The following is an 8,116-nucleotide window of genomic DNA, read 5'->3' as shown; positions in this document are numbered from 1 at the left end:
AATCAAAACAATAATGAGGTACCACCTCACACTGCACAGAATGGCCATCATTAAAAAGTCTACAAATAATAAATGCTGGAGAGGCTGTGGAGAAAAGGGACCCGTCTTACACTGTTGGTGGGAATGTAAATTGGTACAGCCACTATGGAATACAGTATGGCAGTTCCTCAATAAACTAAAAATGGGAGTTGCCATGTGATCCAGCAATCCCACTCCTGGGCATATATCCAGACGAAACTATAATTCAAAATGATACTTGCACCCCTATGTTCATAGCAGCAGTATTTACAATAGCCAAGACATGGAAACAACCTAAATGTCCATTGACAGATGAATGGATAAAGAAGACGTGGTACATATATACAATGGACTATTACTCAGCCATAAAAAAAGAATGAAATAATGCCATTTGCAGCAACATGGATGGACCTAGAGATTGTCATACTAAGCAAAGAAGGTCAGAAAGAGAAAGACAAAATACCATATGATATCACTTATATGTGGAATCTAAAATACAACCCAAATGAGCATATCTACGAAAATGAAACAGACTCACAGACATAGAGAACAGACTTGTGGTTGCCAAGGGTGGGGAGAATGGGGAAGGGAAGGATTGGAAGATTGGGATTAACAGATGCAAACTATCATATATAGATGGATAAACAACAAGGTCCTACTGGGTAGCACAGGGAACTATATTCAATATCCTGTGACAAACCATAAGGGAAAAGAATATGAAAAAATATATATATATAACTAAATCACTTTGCTGTACAGAGAAATTGACACGACATTGTAATTCAACTTTACTTCAATAAAAATTTTTTTTTTAAATGCTACCTGGGCCTCACTGCAGACCTGTTGAATCAGAGTTCCTGGACGGGGCTTGGGTGATTTTTTTCTTTTATTGAAATATAGTTGACATACAATATTATACTAGTTTGGGGTGTACAACATAGTGCTTTGACATTTATATGCATTATGAATTGACCACCACAATGTCTAGTAAGCATCTGTCACCATTCAAAATTATTATGACTATATTCCGTGCTGTACTGAGGTAAATTACATGACCAGCTAAAGCTTGAGTCACGTTGAAAAAGAGAGGAAGCAGAAGCGAGATCTGCCAACGCTGGCTTCCTGATGATCTTGACTGAGCAAACGAGGCCGCCCTGGAGATCACGTGCAGTCCAGATGTGCCTGCCACCCTCGTTCTCAAGGTGAAGCCTCTGGAGAGTCGTTAGCCCAGTGACAGCTCTGGTGCCACACTTTCCCCCCTCCTTCCTTTCCTTCCCCTGCAGCCAAGTCCAAGCAGCTGGCTGTGGGATGAGCTGACACACAACAATGAACATTTGCCCCGGTGGAACTTCACAGGCTCCTTCTATCCCTGCTGGAGAGCAGTAGAGGCACTTGAGGTCAAGAGGCTGAGCCGGGTAGGGAGCACAGCATGACTAGCAGCAAAGGGGATGAGGGACAAATGCCAGGAACGCTCCTTCCCGCTGCTTAGTGTGTGACAAAGCTGGAAGAAAGGGAAGACTTTGGGATTTACGTGAGGTCTCAAATCTTGAAGGATGCTAAAATTTGTTCTCACTTGGGACCTGTAACAGGTTCAGATGCCAGATGAAAATCAGGTTCATTTCAGGTGAGTCTAAAGATTGATTTTTTTTTAATTGGCATCAGGGCACAATAGATATAGTAGTTTGCAGTCCATAGTCCACTCGTAACTTGAAATTAGAAACTGAAAAGCAGTCATGTAAGTGGGAGGAGAGATTTCATTAATTCATTCAACAAATATTTCTTAACCGGCAACTGAGCAGGTTCAGTGCTAGTTGCGGACAGTACAGCTCAGAGCAAAACTCAAGTCCCTCCCCCAAGGGCGTCTCCCCCTCCCACGGTGGGGGAGGGCATGGGGAGAAGAAAAGGGCAGAGTCATTAAGTCCAGGTATGTCTATGTTATGCACACACACACCAAATAGAACAAGTGGTAAGTGCTGTGAAAAAAAGGAGGGAAAGGGCTGGCGAGAGCTGTGCGTGGGTCTGTGGGTCGGTGGTTATTTTATGTGGTGGTGGGGGGACAAGGAGTGAAAGAGAGGCAGGTAGCCTTTGGGGGAGAGGGTGCTCTGCCCCACGAGACCACAGAACCTAAATGTCCGTCAGTCAAAGGCATCTACACCTAGCTGTGCCACCGTCCCTTCATGTGCTACCAGCCTCTTCATCAGATCCATGACACCTGGTCAGCCTCTTCCAGGTTGACCGGCAGACCCTCGGGTACTTTCAAGCCCCATAACAGGCCAGGTTGGTGGTCTGGTCTTGCCTCTGTCCTCCTCACTCTCCAGGGCAGGGCGTCGCGTCGCAGCATTGCTCCTGTCCCAAGCTCCATCTGTGACATTGATGACCCCTAACCTCTGCAGAGGAGGGGCCGTGCAGAGGCCTCATACCTGCACTCCCGGTGGCCTCACGGGTCATTACCTCGAGGCTGAGGGACAGTGGCTATGAGCTGCCAGCCTTCCCACATTTTAACTCATTCACTTCTCACTGTAGCCCTGGGAGGGATGTGTGACTTTATCATCAGTTTGCAAATAAAGAAACTTGCCCATGGCTAGAGAGAGGCAGAGTTGGGCAAGTCTTATCCACTGAAAACCCCTTTCTTCAAGGAAACAAAGCACAATTATGGAAAGTTTAAACGTCTAGGGTTTAAGTAACGCCCCAGGCCTAGTCACAAGGCCAAAACGGTGACTCAGGAGAGAGGACTTAAGTCCTCTTAAGTGCTGGCCATCGGTTGGCACAAAAAAGGATTAAGTGCGGAGCACTTCGCTATGGGAGAGCCCTTTAATACACGTGTGGATAACTTCGTTCATTTATTTTTCTGTTGCTAAAGGAATTTGTAGAAATGTACAGCAAGGCAGCAGAAAGGTATATGAGTCATCCATAATCTTGCTTTTCAGAGGCTACCACTATTAACAGCTGTCAAACACCTGCCTCTAAGATTTTCTCTCATCCGATGGATTGGGGTGATTTTTGTCCCTGGTCAGATGTTAACATTACTTCCCCATGAAGCAGGCCTTTTCGGGGTCCTGTCCCAGTGACCCACCTTCATTCCTACGAAGAATGACTCCCCAAGGTGAAAGTGAGGCAGGAGATAGATGGGCTCCAGGACTAGACACTTAGAACTGGCCTCCTGTTCAAACTTCCTGGGGTGAGAAGAAGATGGGCTCCAGGCCGGACATTCATTGCCAGCCCCCTGTTTACGTTTCCTGAAGCAAGAGACAAGCGGGCTCCAGGACTACATATTTATGACCAGACTCCTGTCTGTGTTTCAGCTCTGCACCTCAATATAAAAACCAGCAACAGAAATAGGGTAAATAACCAGACATTGGACATTTTTATGGCAGGGATAGAGTGGGACTAATTAAAAGATCAAGAGGTCATACATTTCCCATCCTTGGGGCAAGGGAAACATTGCAGGTGCGCAGAAAGACTCCTTGGGGGCAAAAAGGAGAGGGCGCCACTCCATAATATGTGATGCTAAGGCTGTCCCATAGGCCTCTGGGCTATAATCCATCTTGGAAAAAAGTTGCGCATTCATGTCGAGAGGGTCCTGAGGCAGATCAGGTGTGGAAAAAGAAACCAGATAATTGGCCAAAGGTAAACCAGATAATTGGCCAAAGGTAAACAAAGACATGGAAGAACTGCCTTATGACTTCAATGCTTCTTTACTGAGCTTCTCATTAGGGAGGATGCCCACACCCTTTCTCTCTGGGTGTGCATCTCTGCCTTGCTTCTGTCTTAAGTAAACAAACGGTTTCTCCGTGTGCTCTCCCACTTGTTGTGCTGTGTCTCTAATAATAAACTTTGTATCTGTTTTTACAGTTTTTGCCTCATGAGAAATGCATTTTTCACTGGGGGCAGGAGCCAGGGGTTATGGTGGCTAGGATTCCTGGTTTTCATCCAGGCTACCCAGGTTCCATTCCTGGGCAGGGAACTGAGATCTCACTTCACGCCACCACTCACTGCTGCCTCTCCGAGATCCAAAGGGCACCCTGGCGACACCTGACTCCAAGGCCCTGGGACCAGAATCCTTTTGCTCTGTCTCTTACTGGGAGGCACCATCTCTTAAGAAGCCCCTGCAGAGAAGGGCACCTCATTGCTTTGCAGGCTGGCCCAGGCCTTTCTGAGGCCATTCTGATTGTTGGAAAGCTTTTCTCTCTTAGAGGTAGACTCCAGGTGAGGTCTGATCATTAACACAGCACGCTGGATGGGTAACCCAAGTTGCACTAAGTTTCTTTTTTTTGTCTTTTTTTTTTTTTTTAAATCACCTTCCTTGCAGCCAGTTTTAAAAAATCCAAGATGTTTCTTACATGAACTACTTGATATCATCTTTCTCAGTCAGCTGTGGCTGCCTTAACAAGATAGCACCAACTGGGGGGCTTAAACAATAGACACTTATTTCTCACAGTGCTGGAGGCTGGGAAGCCCAAGACCAAGGTGCCGGCAAGGTAGGTTTCATTCTGACACCTCCCCTCTCGGCTTGTAGAGGTCACCACCTCACCATGTGCTCACATGACCTCTTTTGTGTGAGTGGAGAGAGGAAGCTCTGGTGTCTCCCCTCATAAGGGCGCTAATCCCATCATGAAGTCTCCCCACACCCACCTCACAACCTCATCTAAACTTTATACCTCTCGGACTTCCCTGGTGACACAGTGGTTAGGAATCTGCCTGCCAATGCAGGGGACACGGGTTCGAGCCGTGGCCTGGGAAGGTCCCACATGCTGCGGAGCAACTAAGCCCGTGTGCCACAACTACTGAAGCCCACGTGCCACAACTACTGAAGCCCACGCACCTAGAGCCCGTGCTCCACAACAAGAGAAGCCACCACAATGAGAAGCCCGTGCACCGCAAGGAAGAGTAGCCCCTGCTCGCTGCAACTAGAGAAAGCCCGAGCACAGCAACGAAGACCCAGCACAGCCAAAAATAAATAAATAATAAAATAAACTTAATACCTTTCAAGGCCCCACCACCTAGTGCCATCACACTGGGGCTTAGGGCTTCAACATATCAGTCTCAAGGGGACACAAACATTGAGTCCATAGCACCATGCCAGGTCTGCCAACCCTGAATGATTTTGTGAACCAACCCTCATCAAGAAAGAATGACTTTTGAAAGGTCTGTAAAGTGAGGGCTGCCAACCAGCTTCTCTGGACTCCATCCTAGGATCGTCTGCCTTATGCTGGCCTTTCTGGGACAGACCCCTCCCACCCATGTCCTCTGCCTGGCTCTTGTTTATAGAAAAACTTTGTCCTCCTAGGCCTTCCCTGAGTTCTAAAGAATAAGTTTAATCAGAGAAGTGAGAAAATGCAGAAGCAAAGGAAAACAGTCAAGCAAGACAAAATAATAATAGTTTAGCCACTAAACAAGGTCAGGGATCTTTAGTTTCTCCTCAAGGGCTATAGATAATATTCTGAGCCATGTCGTTTGAGCTCTTTTGCAGATACTGAAATCCCCACCAGGTGGAAGAAGTTAACTGTATGCTGCCCTCAAGCACGCAGACCCCAGAACCAGAAGGTGGGTGATGTTGACTCCTGATGACCTCACCACCAACCCATCAGAAGAATGTCCATGAGCTGATCGTGCACGCCGCCCCAACCCTCCCTTATCCTGTCTAAAAACCTTTCCTGGGCTTCCCTGGTGGTGCAGCGGTTGAGAGTCTGCCTGCCGATGCAGGAGACACGGGTTCGTGCCCCGGTCTGGGAAGATCCCACGTGCCGCAGAGCGGCTGGGCCCGTGAGCCATGGCCGCTGAGCCTGCGCGTCCGGAGCCTGTGCTCCGCAACGGGAGAGGCCACAACACTGAGAGGCCTGCATAGCGGAAAAAAAAAAACAAAAAAAAACCCCTTTCCTGATAGCCTTCAGGTAGTGTGGGCCTTTTAAGCACTAACCACCTGGACTCCTTGCTTGGAGCCCAGCAGTAAATGCATACTTTCCTTCACCACAACCCAGTATCAGCATATTGGCTTTATGGGTGAGCGGGCCCAAGTTTGGTTCGGTAACAATGCCGTGCTCCGTGTATCCAAACCCCCTTGGAAGCCAGTTAAATACTTATTACTCAGCAAAAGTTTAGTGAGCACTTCCAGGCTCTGTAGGAGAGCTGGGGACACGGTGGCAAACAGACAAATACGGCTTCTGCTCTCACAAAGCCCATGTGATGGTTCATGACTGAACTGAACAAATATCTGGATAGGATGATTTCCGGTGGAGAGGCGAACTAGGAAGAAAACAAGGGAAATGGGCAAGGGCAGATCCCAGTTTTGTGGAGCCTGAAGCTTATTTGGGGACCTTCTTTTAGAAAAAGAATACATGGGCTATTAGTTTCCCAGGGCTGCTATAACAAAGTATCACAAACTGGGACAATTCTCTCACAGTTCTGGAGGCTAGAAATCCAAGGTGTCGGTTCCTTCAGAGGGCTCTGAGGGCGCATGCGTTCAGGCCTCTCTCCAGTCATTCCTTGGCTGGTAGGTGCACCCCCCCGTCCTCACCTTCACATGGCATTGTCCCTGTGTTGACGTCTTCTTCTAAGTCTTGTTGGATCAGGGCCCCACTCCTCCAGCATGACCTTGTCTTTTTTATTTTTTTAATTTTTATTTTATGTTGAAGTATAGTTGATTAACAATGTTGTGTTAGTTTCAGGTGTACAGCAAAGCGATTCCGTTTTACATATACATGTATCTATTCTTTTTCAAATTCTTTTCCCATTTAGGATATTACAGAATACTGAGCAGCGTTCCCTGTGCTATACAGTAGGTCCTTGTTGGTCATCTATTCTATATATAGCAGTGTATATATATCGGTCCCAAAGTCCCAATTTATTCCCACCCCCCACCAGCATGACCTCATCTTGGCTAATCACATCCACGATGACCCTATGTCCAATAAGTTCCAATTCTGAGGTATGGGCGCTAGGACTTCAATGTGTTTTTTTGGGGGGACACGATTCAACCCCCAACACAAGGCTAGGGCTCCTCCAGGGCTTGCAGGGGGCCTGTGCCAGCAGGGGGCTCTGAGGTGTAAGCTTCTTCAGCGTGGCAGCAGCTCTACCCCTGGGATGTGGGTGGCAAACTGTGTGGCGAGGGGCCCAGCAGACCCATCAGTGCCCCTCCTGTCCTCTCCACCCACTCTGGAGATCCCAGTCCCCCGTTTGCAGAAGCCCTCCTGGGTCTCTCAAGGGCTTCCTCTGCCCCCAGCCCCAGCAGACTAGAAGTGGCCTCAGGAGAATCCACCAGCCAGAGAGGAACAGGGGTTGGTGAATGTACACCTCAGCCTCTTCCTCCCTCAGACGGACTTTTTTTTTTTTTTTTTGCGGTGCGCGGGCCTCTCACCGTTGTGGCCTCTCCCGTTGCGGAGCACAGGCTCCGGACGCGCAGGCTCAGCGGCCATGGCTCACGGGCCCAGCCGCTCCGCGGCATGTGGGATCTTCCTGGACCGGGGCACGAACCCGCGTCCCCTGCATCGGCAGGCGGACTCCCAACCACTGCGCCACCAGGGAAGCCCCAGAGGGACTTTTAAAGAGATCTTTTATCGTAAGTGCAGATGCAGAAAAACACAGCGAAGACATCCAGGGCTTCTTGAACTACTCTAAGGCAGACACCCCGTAACCACTGGTGGGACATTCTGCGGTGTGGTCCGTCCAGTCTCAGGAGCCGCAGCACCAAGGTGACCTTTATCTGACTTATTTCCCCATCTCTTCGTCGTGCTCCTGGGACCACCTTCCAAATAAGTGGCTTGCACCGAATTCTTGTTTCTGGGTCCGCTTTGGGGGAAACTCAAAAGCAGGCAGTTGGTAAGGAAAGGCCTCTTTAAAGAGATGCCATCTGAGGTGAGACCTGGGTGTTGAGAAAGCGTTGGCCATGCAGGGACGCGGCCTAGTGTTGGGGGGCGGCAGGGTGCGGGGAGGCGGGACACGACGACCGCAGAGGCCCCAGGACAGTGGGCCCGGGGGTGCACGGGGAACAAAAGGAAGCCCGCTGTGGCTGCAGCACAGGCACGGGAGAGGCAGCGGAAGCCTGGAAATCCTGCGTGTGTGTGTGTGTGTGTGTGTGTGTGTGTGTGTGTGTGTGTGTGTG

Source organism: Aethalodelphis obliquidens, unplaced genomic scaffold (assembly GCF_003676395.1).
Source record: "Aethalodelphis obliquidens isolate GAN/ISIS:26980383/991018 unplaced genomic scaffold, ASM367639v1 scaffold24, whole genome shotgun sequence".
In the NCBI taxonomy this organism is placed as follows: Eukaryota; Metazoa; Chordata; class Mammalia; order Artiodactyla; family Delphinidae; genus Aethalodelphis; species Aethalodelphis obliquidens.
This window is presented reverse-complemented; position numbering follows the sequence as displayed.